The sequence below is a fragment of the Oncorhynchus kisutch genome, linkage group LG18 (assembly GCF_002021735.2).
Source record: "Oncorhynchus kisutch isolate 150728-3 linkage group LG18, Okis_V2, whole genome shotgun sequence".
Lineage (NCBI taxonomy): Eukaryota > Metazoa > Chordata > Actinopteri > Salmoniformes > Salmonidae > Oncorhynchus > Oncorhynchus kisutch.
This window is the reverse complement of record NC_034191.2, coordinates 47,353,082-47,377,955: the sequence shown is the minus strand read 5'-3', so window position 1 is coordinate 47,377,955 and position 24,874 is coordinate 47,353,082. Positions and strand designations below refer to the sequence as shown.

The 24,874-nt window shown below is 43.1% G+C and overlaps 1 protein-coding gene across 2 annotated transcripts in view; it reads right to left on the bottom strand.

Moving 5' to 3' along the window:
• LOC109908817 (transmembrane protein 108-like) overlaps positions 1 to 24,874 on the bottom strand; it is an 87,541-nt gene that overhangs the window by 61,149 nt on the left and 1,518 nt on the right. The window contains exon 1 of one of the 2 annotated variants that reach the window (XM_020507530.2): positions 307 to 567. The exons of the other annotated variant lie outside the window; for it this stretch is intronic. The gene's annotated coding sequence lies outside the window, so the exon portion shown is untranslated. Of the gene's footprint in view, positions 1 to 306; positions 568 to 24,874 lie in introns of those variants that run through there. 2 annotated transcript variants of the gene reach the window in all.

Below are 24,874 nucleotides of genomic sequence, written 5' to 3'. Positions count from 1 at the left end.
TCTCGGGTATTCCTGTATTGGTGGACCTGTGAAGACCCCCTAATTTAGACATACACATGGCAATTGTCATTATCTCAAAGGGTGTGTCCTCTCAAAACCAGTCTCATGGGCTAATGCCCTCTTTCACAAGGCATCAGGAGTGGCACACAGCACACCAAGATTAGGCTCAGTTAAATACCTCTGGAAAGACATACAGCAACCATGTTTGTTACTAATGTTCTTATACAGCTACAGTACTGGTATGAGTGAAAAAACATGGTATCCAAGAAGGTTGGAGAAACAAGAATGATAAACTATGGTATTTACCTTTTTGGAGAGATTTGATCTGGATATGATCTCTATTCTCTATTTATGTCTGAAACTTTGATTCACTCCAATGTCCGGTAAAGAGTACAAAACCTTCTGAAAAGTCCAAGTATTTCCACGAGGTAGCCTTAGCAAGCCGGTCTATGGAGATACACAATGACCTGCATTGCGAGGAAATAACTTCTCTCCAACGCATCGACATTTCCTCTCTCCTCTTTTCTTTCATTAACGGCTGCAAAAATGCAGTCCAGGAAGGTACATACTCTGCGCACACACACATCTAATTTTACCTCTTGACGCAGACCAGGCTTGTCACGGTGACAATGGCAGGAAGAGGGTAGTGAGGAAGGATGGGGAGGGGGGAATGTACTGAGCTTCCTTGAGTGTCTACACAGGGAGCACTCAGAAACAGCTGTGAGACGAGTGGGAGAACCGGCATCCTTGGGGAGATGCTGTATTGTTCCCCCTCTCCCATCCCCCCACTATTAGTGAGGGATTAAATCCAAGAAAGCTGCTGGGACTGGATGCGTGTCTGTCTTTGGCGCTGTGCTCAAACACACATACCACAGGAGGTTGGTGGTACCTTAATTGGGGAGGACAGGCTTGTGGTAATGGCTGGAGCCAAATTAGTGGAATGGTATCAAATACATGGTTTCCATGCGTTTTATGCCATTCCATTTGCTCCATTCCAGACGTTATTAGGAGCTGTCCTCCCCTCAGCAGCCTCCTGTGATACACACACATACACAAAGGTGTGCTCCAACAAACTCCCACCCACATCCATGGGGAAGCGCAATATTTCAAACATGCACACAATCAGCCACTGTAAGCTTAGCTAATTACGCCATCATTAAGACTGACAGTTAAAAGCAGATGCTACATAGTCTGCGTATGAGAACATGAGAGGATTTTAATGATGACTGAAGATCCCTTACTCATGGAAGCAGTGTCATTGTCGGGTTGGTGGTTGCATTGTACTATATTTACATCCTACTGGTCCTTCATCCTTCTGAAACTTCCCACACAGAGGGGTATAGGTTAGAGTTCTGAGTGGAGTGCTTAGACCAACAGTGGGTGTTCATGATTGACACCCACTGAGAGTAATTCACTAACGCTGGAACTGGCAGGCCTACGAGTCTTATATCCCCCACAGCCTTATCTACTGCTGTGTAACTAGAGGTGACCTTTTCCCACAGCCACTCAAGGATACCCATGATTAAAGCAGTGACATTTTGTGGAGAACCCTGGGTGTACAAGTTGATGAAAAAGGAATTGGAACAGGACAGCCAAAGCCATAATGGAGCTAGTAAAAGAGCCAGTCCCTGTGGGTTTGTTTACCTGCCCTGACAGACAGCAGATATGAGGACATATAGGGCGTGGACTCTGTCTAGACAGGTTGGTTATTGGAAGAGATGTGGTTCTGACTGAGAGTTCAGTCTAGTATGAGAGTTGTTTGGATGGGCTCAGGACAGACATTAGAAGCGATAACCCAGCCCAGAGACAACCCAAGGGTGGACCATGATTATTGGAAAATGAATAATCCCAGTGTGTCCCAGAGTGAAACCAAACAGTGATTGCTCAATCAGAGCATGCCTAGTAGTGATTGGCCTCACCTATCTGTCAGTGCCTGAAGCGACACAAAGCGTCTGCAGTGGTGTACTTTATAAATTCATTACACCCTTTAGAGCGTATCAGCAGAGATGACTTGGCTGGATCCGACGAGCAGTTCCTATCAATTGATATTGCAGATGGTATCTCAACCTCATTGTCCCTCATCTCAACTATTCTCTGGCCATGTTAAAGAGATTCTCTGGTACCTTTGTATACTTTTTAGCCAGTAGTTCTGAAAGTAGTGTTCACGAGTCAAAAGTGGTCCCTGAAAAGTGAGTAATGTGTCACATGTGCAGATATGTGCACCACATCATTGCTCTCTCTCGCTCTGCTGTGTGTGCATCTTGCTAGCGAGGGGCCGAAGGTCATTGGCACAAACTCAAATCGCTAGGGGGCTGGCCCACGTGAGGAAAAATGACGGGAAAATGGCGCAGCACAGCTTCCAGAAAAGTTGTTTTCAAACTAGAGATTTCATAGCTAATTGAGGTAAAACAGCAATTCTGCTCAAAGATTATACATGCATGAACTACACATTGACACATCCTGCCCAAAGAGGGAGCTTTAGAAAATACCTGCTAGTCGCCAAAGTTCCGGAGCATCTCTTTAAAGTGAGCATGGCGCCATGCTGTTCGGGAGTTTATTTGAGGCTTATTTGTACGCACATGTTGTTTACTGCTCGTTAGTTCCATTATCCATCGTGGAAACTTTCATTTCAAAGTCAAGGAATTACAAGATGTTGTCCAGTGTGTATCATGCGGTTTAGCTAGCTATGGGCAAACACACCAATTACTTTAGGTGAAGTCCTTTGAAGTGAACTGTCTTAACTAACCATTTGGGGGTCTGAGACATAATGCACCCTTCAAACCCTTTCCTTTCATGCCTCCCAACCAGGTTCCTATCTGAGAATTCTCCTATGCTATAATGGGATTCAGGCTTTAATGGTGATGTTATCGTCGCCATGACTGTCGAGTAATTACGCCAAAGCTCTTTGAGAGCCTGCTAATTGCGTTCAGCCATGGTGTAAGCGGACCTGATGGATCCTTCATCAAAGAGACAGGATAAAGTCCTCGCTACTGTAGCCTAGCCTATTCGCGGTAAACAACTTTCCACTAGGTGTTCATCAACCCCCTGTTCTCAACAGAGCGGTGTTATTATTATTAAGGGTCATTAGCATGGATTACTGTCAAACCCAAAGCATCAATCAACTGCCTCACACAAATGCTTATCTGGGAAATAATGAAGTAATCAATGCAACCACTCAGCACGCTAATTACCAAACACCAGCCTGCTCTCCCGGGACAAGCCATTTCTGCCGGCGCCGCGCTCAGAGAGTGCGTGTTTTTGGAGTGGTTTCAAGGCGAAAAACCACCAACAGATGTTTAATTTACCAGAAGACGGAGAGCTGTCCCGCTGAGCACACACTGGTTGAATCAACGTTGTTTCCACGCCATTTCAATTAAATTACATTAAACCAACGTGGAACAGACATTGAATTGACATCTAAGCCCAGTGGGGTGGTTGGCCTGTGCCATCAGTCATGGCTGAATAAATGAATATGTAAACAGTGAAGGAGGTAGCTAGCATAACAGCATGGTTAGTGTAGTGGACGGGAGGATCAGCGGCTCGGGAACAACATGAGCGATCACACACACAGTCAGCACTGTTTATGAACATGGAACGGTCCAGAGCTATGCTGGAGGCAAAGCTTGGTTGAAGACTTGGAGCGCTTTGTGTAAAGTGTATTATTCCCCATCTTTAGCTTATGATGAAGTGACAACATTACTTGGTTGGTGATAGGTGATAATACGCTTGCTGTTCTACTTGGAAGGCCGAGGGAATATTTGAACAAATGGCAATTGTGTCCCATCAGCGCATGTTCAGCTGTAACCTTACTTCATAATATTCACAATGTTAATAAAACCCCTTATATTGAGTGAAGAATAGGTGAATTTCTTCTAATACACCTTCTGTTGGTGAATGATGGGCCCCAACAATGTGTGCACTAGAATGTGTCCTGAGCCGTGATGGATCTTGGTTGAGTAGGGTACGGAGACAAAACACACCCAGCGAGAGACCGTGCCAGACAGAATTCATGTCAATGACAATCCAGGGCCCTGTTTATGGCTTTGGTGGTTAAATGTCAAATGCTTGGCACAGGGAAGAGTTTGCGGCTGCAGCACACACACACACACACACACACACACACACACACACACACACACACACACACACACACACACACACACACACACACACACACACACACACACACACACACACACACACACACACACACACACACACACAGAAACTCGTAAGTCTCAAGCTCTTTTTTTCTTTATTACTCTCTCATGCGAGGTGTTGTGCTGTGGACAATGAGGTGGGGTGATCAGCAGGATCTATTATTAGCGAAAGAGTGAAAAATGGAGTGAGTGGGGTAGGGGATGTTGGAGGAATGGAGCCAAGCCTCCTCAATATTATTTTAAGAGTTGCTGTGGTGACAGTTTCCCTAGGAGATGACTGCAGCACTGCGGACAACAGAGCAGTGTGTGTGTTTGCGTGTGTAAAAGATGGAGAGAGAAGAAGTGGGAGATAATACCTAATAGCATTAGTTTAAAAGTAACATCACCACCTCCCATCACACACACACACGCAACTGCATGCTGACAGAAGTATACTGTACACACTCAGCCTATACCTCACAAGCACACATACAGTGCCTTCGGAAAGTATTCAGACCCCTTGACTTTTCCCACTTTGTTAGGTTCCAGACTTATTCTAAAATTGATGAGGGGGAGAAAAAAAAACAATCTACACACAATACCCCATAATAACAAAGCAAAAACAGGTTTAGACATTCTGCAAATTTTTTATATATCACATAAGTATCCAGACCCTTAAATTAGTACTTTATTGAAGTACCTTTGGCAGCAAGTCTTCTTTGATATGATGTTACAAGCTTGGCAAACCTGTATTTGGGGAGTTTTTCCCATTATTCACTGCAGATCCTCTCAAGCTCTGTCAGGTTGGATGGGGAGCGTTGCTGCACAGCTATTTTAAGGTCTCTCGGGAGATGTTCGATCGGGTTCAAGTCCGGCTTCTGGCTGGGCCACTCAAGAACATTCAGAGACTTGTCCCGAAACCACTCCTGCATTGTCTTGGCTGTGAGCTTAGGGTTGTTGTCCTGTTGGAAGGCTAACCTTCGACCCAGTCTGAGGTCCTGAGCGCTCTGGAGCAGGTTTTCATCGAGGATCTCTGTACTTTGCTCCGTTCATCTTTGCCTCGATCCTGACTAGTCTTCCAATACCTGCCGCTGAAATACATTCCCACAGCATGATGCTGCCGTCACCATGCTTCACCGTAGGAATGGTGCAAGGTTTGCTCCAGACGGTTGCCAAAAATAGTTCAATCTTGGTTTCATCAGACCAGATCTGAGAGTCTTTAGGTGCCTTTTGGCAAACTCCACTCCAAGTGGGCCGTCATATGCCTTTTGCTGAGCAGTGGCTTCCATCTGGCCACTCCACCATAAATGCCTGATTGGTGGAGTGCTTGTTGTCCTTCTGGAAGGTTCTCCCATCTCCACAGAGGAACTCTCAAGCTCTGTCAGAGTGACCATCGGGTTCTTGGTCACCTCCCCGACCAAGGCCCCTTCTCCCTCGATTGCTTAGTTTGGCTGGGTGGCCAGCTCTAGGAAGAGTCTTGGTGGTTCTAAACTTCTTCCACTTAAGAATGATGGAGGCCACTGTGTTCTTTGGGACCTTCAATGCTGCAGAAATATTTTGGTACCCTTCCCCAGACTTGTGCCCTCGATACATTCCTGTCTCGGAGCTCTACGGACAATTCCTTCGACCTCACGGCTTGGTTTTTGCTCTGATATGCACTGTCAAACTGTGGGATCTGACATAGACAGGTGTGTGCCTTTCCAAATCATGTCCAATCTAAATACTAATGTAAATAAGGTATGTTTTTTTATTTTTAATAAATGTGCAATTTTTTTCTTCTAAAAACCTATTTTTACTTTGCTATTACCGGGTATCGTGTGTAGATTGCTTGAAGATTTTCACACAGGGGAATTGGGTGTTGCATAACTTTGTCAAATAAAATAAGTATAATTTTTTTGGTTATTTGTAAACTCAGGTTCCCTTTATCTAATATTAGGTTTTGGTTGAAGATCTGATAACATTCAGTATCTAAAATTGTCAAAAATAGAGAAAATCAGAAAGGGGCATATTCTTTTTCACAGCACTGTAAAACAGACAAAGTGGTTGCAGTACAGACTCCCAGCTGACAACAAACGTTCCCCCAACTTTAGCAAACGTTCCCTCAAGAGTCTCATTCTGTAATTACCTAACATTTTCATAGGAATGTTCCAGTGACGTGGAAATATACCATTCTCTTAATGTCAAACAGAACATACCCAAGAAGGTGGTTACCATGTTCTCAGAATATTCAATATTAATGTTCTAGACACGTTTAAGAACCCATTGTCCAGTTTTCTGAGAGTTAGGAAAATATTCCATCAACGTCACACCAAACATACACAAAAAACATGTTCTGTGTATGTTTGTTGTGATGATGGAATATTCTCCTAACCCTCAGGAAACTGGACAAATGAATGTTCTTGCGACATCTCATGAAATGTATCTAGAACATTAATATTGAATATTCTGAGAACATTCTGGGTATGTTCTGTCTGACATCAAGGGAATGCTCTCCTACCTCTAACAACAGAACATGCTAAATAGGTTTTCAGGAGGCTTTTGCTAAAATACATAGAATGTTCCCGGAACTAATGGAAAACTGGATACACAAACATCAGGGGAACATTACAAAAACGTTCTCTTGCTAGAATTGTTAGCTGGGCTGTTTGTGCCAGTAAAATCTTGGACTACAGGGTCCCATTATTCCTGTTGACAACCAAATACTGCATTCCACAATAAGAACCTTATACCAACAGTCAAGCATTGTGGTGGTAGTGTGATGATTTGCTGCCTCAGGACCTAGATGACTTGCCTTATTAGAAGGAACCATGAATTCTGCTCTGTATCAGAGAATTCTACAGGAGAATGTCAGGCCACCTGTTTGTGAGCTGATGCTGATGTGCAGCTGGGTCATGAAGGAAGACAATGATCTAAAGACACACAATTCTACATGAAAATGGCTAAAAAAGCAACACATTTGAAGTTTTGGAATGGCCTAATCCAAACCTAATCCCAATTGAGATGTGGCAGGACTTGAAACGAGCAGTCCATGCTTGAAGTTATAGCAGTGCTGCATGTAAGAGTGGGTCAAAATTCCTCCACAGTGACGTGAGAGACTGATCAACAGGAAGCATTTGGTTGCAGTCATTGCAGCTAAAGGTGGCACAACCAGTGATTGAGTGTAAGGAGGCAATGACTTTTCACACAAGGGCATTGGGTGTTGCAATACTTTATGAAATAATTGTAATTACTGTGTTATTTGTTCACTCGGGTTCCCTTGATCTAATATTAGGTTGGTTGAAGATCTGATAACATTCTGTATAAAAAAACATGCAAAAGTAGAGAACATTTGAAAGGGGGCAAATACATTTTCACAGCACCTTCAGATGAACCTGAAACATCAAGTCATCTCTTCTCCCTCTGGCTCAAAGGGGCAGCTAAAGAATAGGGACTGTCCAGCAGGCAAGCAGCAGCTACTGTAGGGCAATTTAATTTGGCTCAGGACTGTCATCCAGAACAGAGTCCATCTATCTACCCTAGAATTTGAACACTTAGCTAGGCAATCTGGGAGAGAACACAGAACGGGTGATTGAACGCAGTCCAGAGTTGTATCCATAACTCATGTGTTGTTAACAACCCCCCCCCCCCCCCCCTAGCCAGAACATCAAAGCCAGCTGCCAGGCAATCAGACACAGTGAAGGACAGTTTACTAAGCAGCCATTTCCCAGTACACTCAGTAGACCGAGCCAATGGTTGCCCAGTTCATCTCTGCCAAACATTCTACCAATGAATTACGGTGTAATTTGTGTTACTGGGAGTAGCTGTGTTTTTCTGACTGGGAGTTTGTTTGGTGTGTTACTGTGTTTATTATCTACCTGCCACTCCTGTGTTGTTTCAAAGCTGTGTCCACTTCAGTGTCTTCCCAAAATCCCTTGAATCCACTGTCTCCATGGTGATACGGCTTGTACGGACGCATGTTGAAGCTTTATTCATTTTCGTCAGCAGCTCTGTATATGGAAATTAATTTGTGGGGCTGACGCCTCTCTCCATCTTATTCAATATTAATGCCGCCTCAGATTACCAGACAGCTCTACTCCGGCCCCCAGGAAGCTGGGATTTCTTTCAAGCAGACAGGAGAGAGGGACAGAGAACCATATAAAGTACTCTAATTGACAAAGACAAGCGCCAAAATTCTCCCATTTGAACAGACATACATTGGGGCAAAAAAGTATTTAGTCAGCCACTAATTGTGCAAGTTCTCCCACTTAAAAAGATGAGGCCTGTAATTTTCATCATAGGTACACTTCAACTATGACAGACAAAATGAGAAAAACATTCCAGAAAATCACATTGTAGGATTTTTTATAAATTTATTTGCAAATTATGGTGTAAAATAAGTATTTGGCGGACTAAAAATACTTTTTGCCCCACTGTACTTGCAGAGGTGGCTAATTCAGTGATTAAAGTGACATGTCAGTTACAGTCATACAATTAGAGGATAAACATGAGTTAATAAGTTAATAAGTAATAATAATAATAATAAAGTTAATAATTCTTACTATTTAAACAGAAGACACTGGGTTTTATAAACAGCCTTCTTCGAAAACCAGCCTTCTGAAGACCTTCATCTCTCTCATCCTTTTGCTATCGGTCTCTACTGAAGAGCTTTTTGGCTCAGGATATAAAGGCTATACCTGCGAGCACTGTAAAATCTCAGTGCTTTCATTCTCCGCTATCTTCTAATTTACCTCAAGTGACCCTGGCAAAGGGTTTGTCCTCCTAGCCAAACATATATTGCCTTCGGAAATTATTCAGACCCTTTGACCTTTTCCACATTTTGTTAGGTTATAGCCTTATTCAAATTGATTAAATCGTTTTCCCCCCTTGTCAATCTACACACAATACCCAATATCGACAAAGCAAAAACAAGTTATTTGAAATTCTTGCTAATTTATACAAATGTTTTTAACAGAAACATCACATTTACATAAGTATTCAGGCTCTTTACTCAGTACTTTGTTGAAGCACCTTTGGCAGCGATTACAGCCTAGAGTCTTCTTCAGTATGATGCTACAAGCTTGGCACACCTGTATTTGGGGAGTTTCTCCCATTTATTCTTGGCAGATCCTCTCAAACTTTGTCAGATTGTATGGGGAGCATTGCTGCACAGCTATTTTCAGATCTCGACAGAGATGTTCTTCCATTTAAGAATGATGGAGGCCATTGTGTTATTGGGGACCTTCAAAGCTGCAGAAATGTTCTGGTACCCTTCCCCAGATCTGTGCCTCAACACAATCCAGTCTTGGAGCTCTACGGACAATTCCTTCGATCTCATGGCTATGTTTTTGCTCTGACGTGCACTGTGAACTGTGGGAGCATATATAGACAGGCGTTTGCCTTTACAAATCATGTTCAATCAACTGAATTTACCACAGGTGGACTCCAAACAATTTGTATAAACATCTCAAGGATGATCAATGGAAACAGGATGCACCTGAGCTCAATTTGAAGTCACATAGCAAAGGGTCTGAATACTTTTTTTTGTAATACATTTGGCAAATATTTCCAAAAAATCTGTTTTCGCTTTGTCATTATGGGGTATTGTGTGTAGATTGCTCAGATTAGATTTATTTAATCAATTTTAGAATAAGGCTGTAACGTATGTTCTCAGAATATAATATATTAAATATTCTAGACACGTTTCATACGAACGTTGTCAGAACATTTCTGTGCATCAGTTGTCAGTACGTCGCCTGAGGGTCCCCCCGCTAGAGATCTTCACAGGTCCAAAAAGTTTCCAAAATGGACCTGGGGCTTTCCCTCCCAGACGTGATATGCAATCTTTAAATATAGGAGACCTGTTCCTAACAGACCTGAGGATAACTAGACCCATTCTGTATAGACCTGGTCAGATCCACACCTAGTCCGGTCCGAGTGAGGGAAGCAGCAGAAAAGTTAAGCTACTTTATTAACCCGAGCTGATACAGCACGAGAGGGAGAAAGATGCCACTCTAGCAAGCGGGGAGGGGCTGTACTGTGAGCTAGTGACACAGGGAGCAGGAATGATGGAGGGAGAGACAGCAAACATCCAAGCCGACTCACGCCATCGTAGACTAATAGCTGCCATAGCTAGGTTATTTATCATCAAATATGAATACGTAGTGCCCATCTTGACTACATCAAACCGGGAAAAGCTTGTTAAGCTAACATTTGCTAGATAGGCTAATTGAGCTGCAGTGCATGAACTTTCTCATCTTACAGTTACAAATAGCAACAACTCTATTCAGAATATTAAGTAGCAGCCTAACTGATGGTCGTTGTAGCCTATCCTTCTCCGTTAATTTTTAACTCCGTAATTTTAATTCCGTCTTCCATTGACTAGATACAGTATCTCTTAACTTAATGACTGTAGCCTATTGCCACTTTGATGATTTATGATTGGCCAACAACAAGCTACACACACCATTCTTGTGAGACGCAAGAGCAGCAGCATAAATTACAACATTTCTTTCTCTCTCTCTCTCTCTCTCTACTGAAGCAGTCAGGCTCGTACAGTATATTGGCCCTTCCGGACAAGTCAGTTAAAATAACAATACCCCAGACCAGATCCGAGCCAGACCCGTGACATTATTTAGAATACTGCATCCGAACCCACTCGGGTCCCCGATCGGGTCTTGGGTATTCGTGTACAGGTGGATCAGTGAAGAACTATAGTTTAGACATACACATGGCAATTGTCATTATCTCAATGCCAGTCTCATGGACTAATGACCTCTTTCACAAGGCCTCTGTAAAGACATACAGCATGAGGCAACCAAAAATTACACATACCAGAGACCATCTTATTAGATCTGACCCAGACCCGTGACATTACCTAGAATTCTGGATCTGGACCCAATCTTGGGTAATCGGGTACAGATGGGACAAGACGAACTACCAATTGGATATTATGAAATTGGGGAGAAAAAGGGTTAAAAAGTACCCCAAAACAACACACACACACACACAGTGTTTTCAACTTACATATTTGATGCACTTATGACATACATGAATACATTATGCATGTTCATTTATACAGTAATTATTATTCAACGTCCTCACCTAGGATATTTACTCACACCCTCTTAGCTCACGGCAGCTACGCCACCATGTCTGTGTCAGTTTATCAGTTAATTTGACTATTGATTTGATTTATCTATGTCAACAATTTAAGGCAGGGTTTCCCAAACTCGGTCCTCGGGACCCCAAGGGGTGTACACTTTGGTTTTTATTAGAGGTGAACCGATTATGATTTTTCTTTTATTTATTTTTAGCCCTTTTTCTCCCCGATTTCGTGGTATCCAATTGCTAGTAGCTACTATCTTGTCTAATCCCGTACGGGCTCGGGAGAGACGAAGGTTGAAAGTCATGCGTCCTCCGATACACAACACAACCAAGCCGCACTGCTTCTTAACACAGCGCGCATCCAACCCGGAAGCCAGGCGCACCAATGTGTCGGAGGAAACACTGTGCACCTAGCAACCTTGGTTAGCGTGCCACAGGAGTCGCTGGTGCGCGATGAGACAAGGATATCCCTACCGGCCAAACCCTCCCTAACCCAGACGACGCTAGGCCAATTGTGCGTCGCCCCACAGACCTCCCGGTCGCGGCCGGTTACGACAGAGCCTGGGCGCGAACCCAGAGTCTCCGGTGGCACGATTATGATTTTTCAACGCCGATACCGATAATTGGAGGACCAAAAAAAGCCGATACTGATTCAATCGGATGATTTTTATATATATACAGTGGGGCAAGAAAGTATTTAGTCAGCCACCAATTGTGCAAGTTCTCCCACTTAAAAAGATGAGAGGCCTGTAATTTTCATCATAGGTACACTTCAACTATGACAGACAAAATGAGAAAAAAAATCCAGAAAATCACATTGTAGGATTTTTTATGAATTTATTTGCAAATGATGGTGGAAAATAAGTATTTGGTCACCTACAAACAAGCAAGATTTCTGGCTCTCACAGACCTGACTTCTTCTTTAAGAGGCTCCTGTCCTCCACTCATTAGCTGTATTAATGGCACCTGTTTGAACTTGTTATCAGTATAAAAGACACCTGTCCACAATCTCAAACCGTCACACTCCAAACTGCACTATGGCCAAGACCAAAGAGCTGTCAAAGGACACCAGAAACAAAATTGTAGACCTGCACCGGGCTGGGAAGACTGAATCTGCAATAGGTAAGCAGCTTGGTTTGAAGAAATCAACTGTGGGAGCAATTATTAGGAAATGGAAGACATACAAGACCACTGATAATCTCCCTCGATCTGGGGCTCCACGCAAGATCTCACCCCGTGGGGTCAAAATGATCAAAACATTCTTAGCAAAAATCCCAGAACCACACGGGGGGCCTAAGTGAATGACCTGCAGAGAGCTGGGACCAAAGTAACAAAGCCTACCATCAGTAACACACTACGCCGCCAGGGACTCAAATCCTGCAGTGCCAGACGTGTCCCCCTGCTTAAGCCAGTACATGTCCAGGCCCGTCTGAAGTTTGCTAGAGAGCATTTGGATGATCCAGAAGAAGATTGGGATAATGTCATATGGTCAGATGAAACCAAAATATAACTTTTTGGTAAAAACTCAACTCGTCGCGTTTGGAGGACAAAGAATGCTGAGTTGCATCCAAAGAACTCCATACCTACTGTGAAACATGGGGGTGGAAACATCATGCTTTGGGGCTGTTTTTCTGCAAAGGGACCAGGACGACTGATCCGTGTAAAGGAAAGAATGAATGGGGCCATGTATCGTGAGATTTTGAGTGAAAACCTTCTTCCATCAGCAAGGGCATTGAAGATGAAACGTGGCTGGGTCTTTCAGCATGGCCATGATCCCAAACACACCGCCCAGGCAACGAAGGAGTGGCTTCGTAAGAAGCATTTCAAGGTCCTGGAGTGGCCTAGCCAGTCTCCAGATCTCAACCCCATAGAAGATCTTTGGAGGGAGTTGAAAGTCCGTGTTGCCCAGCAACAAACAGCCCCAAAACATCACTGCTCTAGAGGAGATCTGCATGGAGGAATGGGCCAAAATACCAGCAACAGTGTGTGAAAACCTTGTGAAGACTTACAGAAAAAATTTGACCTCTGTCATTGCCAACAAAGGGTATATAACAAAGTATTGAGATAAACTTTTGTTATTGACCAAATACTTATTTTCCACCATAATTTGCAAATAAATAAATTAAAAATCCTACAATGAATTTATTTCTCTCATCTTTTTAAGTGGGCGAACTTGCACAATTGGTGGCTGACTAAATACTTTTTTGCCCCACTGTGTGTGTGTGTGTGTGTATATATATTTGTAATAATGACAGTTACAACAATACTGAATGAACACTTTTATTTTAACTTAATATAATACAGAATTTAAATCAATTTAGTCTCAAATAAATAATGAAACATGTTCAATTTTGTTTAAATAATGCAAAAAACCACAGTGTAGAAAGTAAAAGTGCAATATGTGCCATGTAAAAGATCTAATGTTTAAGTTCCTTGCTCAGAACATGAGAACATATGAAAGCTGGTGGTTCAATATTCCCAGTTCTTATATATATATATATATACAACCTAGGACAAGCTAGTTAAACTAGTAATATCATCAATCATGTGTAGTTAACTAGTGATTATGTTCAGATTGATTGTTTTTTTATAAAGAAAATGTTTATGCTAGTTAGCTTACTTACCATGCCTCCTTGCTGCCTGCACTCGCGTAACAGGTGTTCAGCCTGTTAAAGTAATGTAATGTCCAACGTTTCGACAGCCAAGCTGTCTTCATCAGAGTAGTATGATGATGCCCCACCAACATTAGAGAATTATACAAAAAGCCCATAAATCAGCGCATAACTCTCCTTTATTTTCAGGTGGGGCATATTAACCTGTTTTAATGATACTCTTGAATCACTTTGATCAATACAATATTTTCTTCAGTGTACTTTTAACACAGAGGTGAGATTTACTTCAAAGTGCATTCACCCTATTGCATATAGTCCTATCAAATGGTTTCAGATGTACACAATTGCCTAGGGAAGTGGGGTTAGGGTTTCTTCTGGACAGGGCCTAACTATACTCACCCAATAAGCTCATGCCCTAGAGATATCCCTTATTTGGACAACGGTTAGGGTGTTTGTCATTGGTGCTGGCTTTGAGACCTGCTAGGGGAGTCACCCTATTCGCTTTCTTATAGGCAATGACAGCATTTGGTCTTTATCTTAACAACCTGGTTCAATATTACATGACCAAACATCAGTGCCTTTTGAAGTGACCAAAACTATTTTTGTACATGTTAACGCCATCGTTTCCTATGAGTGAAATCTGGACATCAGAAAAGCGATCACTAACCATGAATTGGATGAAGAATTCTACTTCAACGACTCAGTTCACCCGGGACCAGCCCCTAATCCCAGACACTCGGTAGAGGAAAAGATGGCGACATATAGGCCGACGTGGGGGCAACCTGATAAAAGGTATATTTATAAACTTATCTTATAAAAAAGATCAAAAACATTCAACCAATCATAATCACTAGTTATAACTACACATGGTTGATGATATTACTGGTTTATCTAGCGTGTCCTGCGTTGCAACGCTGGGGGATGAATTAACAAAAGCACATTTGCGAAAAATGCACAATCGTTGGACGACTGTACCGAACCATAACCACCAATGCCTTTCTTAAAATCAATACACAGAAGTACATATTTTTTTAACCTGCATATTTAGCTAAAAGAAATCCAGGTTAGCAGATAATATTAACCAGGTGAAATTGTGTCACTTAATTTGCGTTCATTGCAAGCAGAGTCAGGGTATATGCAACAGTTTGGGCAGCCTGGCTCATTGCGAACTAATTTGCCAGAAATTTACGTAATTATGACATAACATTGAAGATTATGCAATGTAACAAGAACATTTAGACTTAGGGATGCCACCCGTTAGATAAAATACCAAACGGTTGCTTATTTCACTGAAATAATAAACGTTTTGTTTTCGAAATGATAGTTTCTGGATTCAACATATTAACATATTAATGGCTACCCTGGGCCTCCCGGGTGGCGCAGTGGTCTAGGGCACTGCATTGCTAGCTGTGCCGCCAGAGAGACTGGGTTCGCGCCCAGGCTCTGTCGTGACCGGGAGGTCCGTGTGTGATCGGGTTTGGCCGGTAGGGATATCCTAGTCTCACCCAGAAAATATACTTCCTTGTTGATAATGATACATTATCAAGCATTTCACACAAATTATCCAGATACTGACTGTTAGCACTTGGTGGTCTATAGCAGCTTCCCACAAGAATGGTCTTTAGGTGAGGCAGATTAACCTGTAGCCATATTACTTCAAAAGTATCTAACATTAGATCATAGCCATGCCGATTAATTAGGGCTGATTTCAAGTTTTCATAACAATTGGTAATCATCCTTTTTGGGTGCCGATTACATGAGTCTCTGGTGAGTCTCTGATTCACCAGACGACTCAGACGACACCATTCTGTATACTTCTGGCCCTTCTTTGGACACTGTGTTAACAACCTTCTGTGGCCTCCAATTGCTCTTAAATACAAGTAAAACTAAATGCATGCTCTTCAACCAATCCCTGCCTGCACCAGCCCGCCTGCCCAACATCACTACTCTGGACGGCTCTGACTTAGAATACGTGGACAACTACAAATACCTAGGTGTCTGGTTAGACTGTAAACTCTCCTTCCAGACCCACATCAAACATCTCCAATCCAAAGTTAAATCTAGAATTGGCTTACTATTTCGCAACAAAGCATCCTTCACTCATGCTGCCAAACATACCCTTGTAAAACTGACCATCCTACCAATCTTCGACTTCGGCGATATCATTTACAAAATAGCCTCCAATACCCTACTCAACAAATTGGATGCAGTGCCATCCGTTTTGTCAGCAAAGCCCCATATACTACCCACCATTGCGACCTGTACGCTCTCGTTGGCTGGTCCTCGCTTCATACTCGTCGCCAAACGTCGGCAGGGTAGCCAGGGCGGCAGGGTAGCCAGGGCGGCAGGGTAGCCGGGGCGGCAGGGTAGCCTAGTGGTTTGAGCGTTTGGCTAGTAACCGGAAGGTTGCAAGTTCAAATCCCCGAGCTGACAAGGTATCTGTCGTTCTGCCCCTGAACAGGCAGTTAACAACACTGTTCCTAGGCCGTCATTGAAAATAAGAATTTGTTCTTAACTGACTTGCCTAGTTAAATAAAGGTTAAAAAAAAAAAAAAAAAAAAAAAAAAACTGGCTCCATGTCATCTACAAGACCGTGTCGTTGTTTGTGTCGAACTGCTTTACTTTATTTTGGCCAGGTCGCAATTGTAAATGAGAACTTGTTCTCAACTTGCCTACCTGGTTAAATAAAGGTGAAATAAAATAAACATTGCAATCCACGAGGAAACTGCGTGGCAGGCTGACCACCTGTTACGCGAGTTCAGTGTCAAAAGGACCTTGTGGCTGCAAGGAGCCAAGGTAAGTTGCTAGCTAGCATTAAACTTATCTTATAAAAAACCCATCAATCTTCACATAATCACGAGATAACTACTTTTTCCCCCCACCTTTATTTAACCAGGTAGGCTAGTTGAGAACAAGGTCTCATTTGCAACTGCGACCTGGCCAAGATAAAGCATAGCAGTGTGAACAGACAACACAGAGTTACACATGGAGTACACAATTAACAAGTCAATAACACAGTAGAAAAAAAAGAGTCTATATACATTGTGTGCAAAAGGCATGACGAGGTAGGCGAATAATGACAATTTTGCAGATTAACACTGGAGTGATAAATGTTCAGATGGTCATGTACAGGTAGAGATATTGGTGTGCAAAAGAGCAGAAAAGTAAATAAATATAAACAGTATGGGGATGAGGTAGGTAAAATTGGGTGGGCTATTTACCGATAGACTATGTACAGCTGCAGCGATCGGTTAGCTGCTCAGATAGCAGATGTTTGAAGTTGGTGAGGGAGATAAGTCTCCAACTTCAGCGATTTTTGCAATTCGTTCCAGTCACAGGCAGCAGAGAACTGGAACGAAAGGCGGCCAAATGAGGTGTTGGCTTTAGGGATGATCAGTGAGATACACCTGCTGTAGCGTGTGCTACGGGTGGGTGTTGCCATCGTGACCAGTGAACTGAGATAAGGCGGAGCTTTACCTAGCATGGACTTGTAGATGACCTGGAGCCAGTGGGTCTGGCGACGAATATGTAGTGAGGGCCAGCCGACTAGAGCATACAGTTCGCAGTGGTGGGTGGTATACGGTGCTTTAGTAACAAAATGGATGGCACTGTGATAAACTGCATCCAGTTTGCTGAGTAGAGTATTGGAAGCTATTTTGTAGATGACATCGCCGAAGTCGAGGATCGGTAGGATAGTCAGTTTTACTAGGGTAAGTTTGGCGGCGTGAGTAAAGGAGGCTTTGTTGCGGAATAGAAAGCCGATTCTAGATTTGATTTTAGATTGGAGATGTTTGATATGAGTCTGGAAGGAGAGCTTAGAGTCTTGCGAGACACCTAGGTACTTATAGATGTCCACATATTCTAGGTCGGAACCATCCAGGGTGGTGATGCTAGTCGGGCGTGCGGGTGCAGGCAGCGAACGGTTGAAAAGCATGCATTTGGTTTTACTAGCATTTAAGAGCAGTTGGAGGCCATGGAAGGAGTGTTGTATGGCATTGAAGCTCGTTTGGAGGTTAGATAGCACAGTGTCCAAGGACGGGCTGGAAGTATACAGAATGATGTCGTCTGCGTAGAGGTGGATCAGGGAATCGCCCGCAGCAAGAGCAACATCATTGATATATAGAGAGAAAAGAGTCTGCCTGAGAATTGAACCCTGTGGCACCCCCATAGAGACTGCCAGAGGACCGGACAACATGCCCTCCGATTTGACACACTGAACTCTGTCTGCAAAGTAGTTGGTGAACCAGGCAAGGCAGTCATTAGAAAAACCGAGGCTACTGAGTCTGCCGATAAGAATATGGTGATTGACAGAGTCGAAAGCCTTGGCCAGGTCGATGAAGACGGCTGCATAGTACTGTCTTTTATCGATGGCGGTTATATCGTTTAGTACCTTGAGCGTGGCTGAGGTGCATCCGTGACCGGCTTGGAAACTAGATTGCACAGCGGAGAAGGTACGGTGGGATTCGAGATGGTCAGTGATCTGTTTGTTGACTTGGCTTTCGAAGACCTTAGATAGGCAGGGCAGGATGGATATAGGTCTGTAACAGTTTGGGTCCAGGGTGTCTCCCCCTTTGAAGAGGGGGATGACCACGGCAGCTTTCCAGTCCTTGGGGATCTCAGACGATATGAAAGAGAGGTTGAACAGGCTGGTAATAGGGGTTGCGACAATGGTGGCAGATAGTTTCAGAAATAGAGGGTCCATATTGTCAAGCCCAGCTGATTTATACGGGTCCAGATTTTGCAGCTCTTTCAGAACATCTGCTATCTAGATTTGGGTAAAGGAGAAGCTGGGGAGACTTGGGAGAGTAGCTGCGGGGGGGTGGAGCTGTAGGCCGAGGTTGGAGTAGCCAGGAGAAAGGCATGGCCAGCCGTTGAGAAATGCTTGTTGAAGTTTTCGATTATCATGGATTTATCGGTGGTGACCGTGTTACCTACCTAGCCTCAGTGCAGTGGGCAGCTGGGAGGAGGTGCTCTTGTTCTCCATGGACTTTACAGTGTCCCAGAACTTTTTGGAGTTAGAGCTACAGGATGCATATTTCTGCTTGAAAAAGCTGGCCTTTGCTTTCCTGACTGACTGCGTGTATTGGTTCCTGACTTCCCTGAACAGTTGCATATCGTGGGGACTATTCGATGCTATTGCAGTCCGCCACAGGATGTTTTTGTGCTGGTCGAGGGCAGTAAGGTCTGGAGTGAACAAGGGGCTATATCTGTTCTTAGTTCTGCATATTTTGAACGGAGCATGCTTATCTAAGATGGTGAGGAAGTTACTTTTAAAGAATGACCAGGCATCCTCAACTGACGGGATGAGGTCAATATCCTTCCAGGATACCCGGGCCAGGTCAATTAGAAAGGCCTGCTCGCAGAAGTGTTTTAGGGAGCGTTTGACAGTGATTAGGGGTGGTCGTTTAACTGCGGACCCGTAGCGGATACAGGCAATGAGGCAGTGATTGCTGAGATCCTGATTGAAGACAGCGGAGGTGTATTTGGAGGGCCAGTTGGTCAGGATGACGTCTATGAGGGTGCCCTTGTTTACAGATTTAGGGTTGTACCTGGTGGGTTCCTTGATGATTTGTGTGAGATTGAGGGCATCTAGCTTAGATTGCAGGACTGCCGGGGTGATAAGCATATCCCAGTTTAGGTCACCTAACAGAACAAACTCTGAAGCTAGATGGGGGGGGGGGGGGCGATCAATTCACAAATGGTGTCCAGGGCACAGCTGGGAGCTGAGGGGGGTCGGTAGCAGGCGGCAACAGTGAGAGACTTATTTCTGGAGAGATTAATTTTTAAAATTAGAAGTTCGAACTGTGTGGGTATGGACCTGGAAAGTATGACATTACTTTGCAGGCTCTCTCTGCAGTAGACTGCAACTCCTCCCCCTTTGGCAGTTCTATCTTGATGGAAAATGTTATGTTATAGTTGGGTATGGAAATCTCAAAATTTTTGGTGGCCTTCCAAAGCCAGGATTCAGACACAGCAAGGACATCAGGGTTGGCAGAGTGTGCTAAAGCAGTGAGTAAAACAAACTTAGGGAGGAGGCTTCTGATGTTGACATGCATGAAACCAAGGCTTTTTCGATCACAGAAGTCAACAAATGAGGGTGCCTGGGGACATGCAGGGCCTGGGTTTACCTCCACATCACCCGCGGAACAGAGGAGGAGTAGGATGAGGGTGCGGCTAAAGGCTATCAAAACTGGTCGCCTAGAGCGTTGGGGACAAAGAATTAAAGGAGCAGATTTCTGGGCGTGGTAGAATATATTCAGGGCATAATGCGCAGACAGGGGTATGGTGGGGTGGGTACAGCGGAGGTAAGCCCAGGCACTGGCTGATGATAAGAGAGGTTGTATCTCTGGACATGCTGGTTGTAATGGGTGAGGTCACCACATGTGTGGGAGGTGGGACAAAGGAGGTATCAGAGGTATGAAGAGTGGAACTAGGGGCTCCATTGTAAACTAAAACAATGATAACTAACCTGAACAACAGTATACAAGGCATATTGACATTTGAGAGAGACACACAGCGAGGCATAAAGTAATCGCAGGTGTTGATTGGGAGAGCTAGCTAAAACAACAACAGCTAATCAGCTAACACAACAACAGCAGGTAAAATGGTGATGACTAGGCAGAGAGGGTTGGATTAACGACACACAGAGCCTGAGTTCGTGGCTGGGGCCGACAGATAATTTGCAAATAAATTCATTAAAAATCCTACAATGGGATTTTCTGGATTTATTTCCTCATTTTGTCTGTCATAGTTGAAGTGTACCTATGCTGAAAACTACATCTTTCTAAGTGGGAGAACTTGCACAATTGGTGGCTGACGAAATACTTTTTTGCCCCACTGTATATACAAAAAATACAAACGAAAGGACAAACAAACACGTGTTCACTGCTACGTCATCTTGGTACAATGTACTGAGCCGTACGCACTACCCTCTGTAGCACCTTGCAGTGGGATGCCAAGCAGTTGCCATACCAAGCGGTGAGGATCTGATGGCCCATGCCAAATCTTTTGAGCCTCCTGAGGGGGAAGAGGTGTTGTCGTGCCCTCTTCATGACTGTGTGGGTGTGTGTGGACCATCTTAATTCCTTGGTCATGTGGACACTGAGGAAGCTCTCTACCTGCTCCACTACAGCCCTGTCAATGGGAATGGGGGCATGCTCGGTCCTCCGTTTCCTGTAGTCAATGATCAGCTCCTTTGTCTTACTGACGTTAAGGGAGAGGTTGTTGCCCACTCAGGAAAACCCTTCAAACTGTAACCAGTGCCTGCAACCTGGATCAGGTTGTCAGTCAACCTACCAGGGTAGTTACAAATAGCACAGGAGTTAAATCATCAACATGTATTGATCACATTTTTACTAACGCTGCAGATATTTGCGTTAAAGCAGTATCCAAATCCATAGGATGTAGTGATCACAATATAAATAGCCACATCTAGGAAAACTAAAGTTCCAAAGGCTGGGCCTAATAGTGTATAAGATGATGTAAAGAATATTTGCTGGTAAGTGGTGTGTAATAAGGAGCAACCAGACGCTGCACTTGACACATTTTATGAAACTACTTATTCCAGTTACTAATAAGCACACCCATTAAGAAAATGACTGTAAAAACTGTTGAAACTCCTTTGATTGATGAGGAATTGAAAAATTGTATGGTTGAGAGTGATGAGGCAAAAGGTATGGCAATTAAGTCTGGCAGCCCAACTGATTGTCAAACGTACTGCAAATTAAGAAATCATGTGACTAAACTAAATAAACTATGAAACAAAGGTCAATTATATAAAGAATGATAGTAAAAAGCTTTGGGGGCACCTTAAATTACATTTTTGGAAAAAAAGCCAACTCGGCTCCTTCATTTATTGAATCAGATGGCTCATTCATCATGCCTCCAATACCCTACTCAACAAATTGGATGCAGTCTATCACAGTGCAATCCGTTTTATCACCAAAGCCCCATATACTACCCACCATTGCGACCTGTACGCTCTCGTTGGCTGGCCCTCGCTTCATACTCGTCGCCAAACCCACTGGCTCCATGTCATCTACAAGACCCTGCTAGGTAAAGTCCCCCCTTATCTCAGCTCGCTGGTCACCATAGCATCTCCCACCTGTAGCACACGCTCCAGCAGGTATATCTCTCTAGTCACCCCCAAAACCAATTCTTTCTTTGGCCGCCTCTCCTTCCAGTTCTCTGCTGCCAATGACTGGAACGAACTACAAAAATCTCTGAAACTGGAAACACTTATCTCCCTCACTAGCTTTAAGCACCAACTGTCAGAGCAGCTCACAGATTACTGCACCTGTACATAGCCCACCTATAATTTAGCCCAAACAACTACCTCTTTCCCAACTGTATTTAATTTTAATTTATTTATTTATTTTGCTCCTTTGCACCCCATTATCTTTTTATTTCTACTTTGCACATTCGTCCATTGCAAAACTACCATTCCAGTATTTTACTTGCTATATTGTATTTACTTTGCCATCATGGCCTTTTTTGCCTTTACCTCCCTTCTCACCTCATTTGCTCACATTGTATATAGACTTGTTTATACTGCATTATTGACTGTATGTTTGTTTTTACTCCATGTGTAACTCTGTGTCGTTTTATCTGTCGAACTGCTTTGCTTTATCTTGGCCAGGTCGCAATTGTAAATGAGAACTTGTTCTCAACTTGCCTACCTGGTTAAATAAAGGTAAAATAAATAAATAAATAAAATCACAAAGCCTACTGATATTGCAAACTACTTTAATGACTTGTTCATTGGCAAGATAAGCAGACTTATGGATGACATGCCAGCAACAAACGCTGACACTACACATCCAAGTATATCGGACCAAATTATGAAAAGACAAGAATTGTACTTTTGAATTCCGTAAAGTCAGTGTGGAAGAGGTGAAAAATTATTGTTGTCTATCAACAATGACAGGCCACCAGGGTCTGTCAATATAGATGGAAAATGACTGGGGATAATAGAAGACGATATTGACACTCCTATTTGCCACATCTTTAATTTAAGCCTACTAGAGAGCGTGTCCCCTCAGGCCTGGAGGGAAGCTAAAGTCATTCCGCTACCCAAGAATAGTAAAGCCCCCTTTACTGGCTCAAATAGCCGATCAATCAGCCTGTTACCAACCCTTAGTAAACTTCTGGCGAAAATTGTGTTTGACCAGATACAATGCAACAGAATTTCAGCATGCTTATAGGGAAGGACACTCAACAAGCACAGCACTTGATGATACAATTATTGTGGGGGCTATCTTGTTAGACTTCAGTGCAGCTTTTGACATTGTTGATCATAGTCTGCTGCTGGAAAAACTTGTGTTATGGCTTTACACCCCCTACTATAATGTGGATAAAGAGTTACTTGTCTAACAGAACACAGAGGGTGTTCTTTAATGGAAACCTATCAAATAGAATCCAGTTAGAATCAGGAATTCCCCAGGGTAGCTGTTTAGGCCCCTTGCTTTTTTCAATTTTTTCAAACGACATGCCACTGACTGAGTACAGACAGAGTTTCTATGTATGCGGATGACTTGCTATACACGTCAGCCACTACAGCAACTGAAATGACTTCAACACTCAACAAAAAGTTAGTTTCAGAGTGAGTTAGTTTCAGAGTGAGTGGCAAGGAATAAGTTAGCCCAAAATATTTCTAAAACTAAAAGCATTGTATTTGGAAAAAAACACTCACTAAACCTCAACTAAATCATGTAATAAATAACATGGAAATTGAGCAAGTTGAGATGACTAAACTGCTTGCAGTAACACTAAATTGTGAACTGTCATGGTCAAAACATATTGATGCAGTAGTAGCTAAGATGGGGAGAAGTCTGTCTATAATAAAGCGATACTCTGCCTTCTTAACAACACTATCAACAAGGTAGGTCCTACAGGCCCTAGTTTTGTCACACCTTGACTACTGTTCAGTCGTGTGGTCAGGTGCCACAAAAAAGGACTTTGCAATTGGCACAGAACAGGGCAGCACGGCTGGCCCTTGGATGTACACAGAGTGCTAATATTAATAATATGCATGTCAATCTCTCCTAGCTGAAAGTGGAGGAGAGATTGACTTCATCATTACTTTTATTTATGAGAGGTATATTGAATATACAGAGCTGTCTGTCTAAACTACTGGCACACAGCTCGGACACCTATGCATACCCCACAAAACATGCCACAAGAGGTCTCTTCACAGTCCCCAAGTCCAGAACAGACTATGGGAGGCACACAGTACACTGTACTACATACAGCCATGACTACATCAAGTAACTGATGCAGCAGTAAAATTTGATTTTAAAAAACTGATAAAAAACAACTTATGGAACAGCGGGGACTGTGAAGCAAAACAAACATTGGAACAGACAGACAGAAATCTGTGAATGTATTATAATGTTTTAAAATTGTATAAACTACCTTAATTTGGCTGGACCCCATAATAAATACAAATATCCACATGCATAGACGCCACACACACACACACGCTTTCACACTCACCACATACGCTTCTGCTACTCTCTATTATCTATCCTGTCACTTTACCCCTACCTATATGTACAGTACATAGCTATTTCAATTACCTTGTACCCCTGCACAGACTCAGTACTGATACTCCCTATATATAGCCATGCTATTTGAAATTGTTATTCACTGTGTATTTATTCCTCGTGTTACTATTTCTATTTTTGACATCTTATCTTTAACTGTGCATTGTTGGAAAGGGACCTGTAAGTAAGAATTTCACTGTTAGTCTACACCTGTTGTCTATGAAACATGACAAATACAATTTTATTTTTGAGTTCAGATGTGTGGCAAACTCGTTATGTGTGACAATCTATGCTAGATTCGAAAGAGACTGCCATCATGCGTGTTAATTTGTTTACTTGGTCCCATGGATGTGAATGGTCTCCATGCCTCTAATTCTTAGTGTTTCCTATGTTTCACTAACCAGTCTCTGAGCTAAACATACATCATGTCAATAGACCCCAAGGAAGCTGTCAGCTACAGATGTCAATGCCCCTTATTGACCCCGCCCCTCCCCCA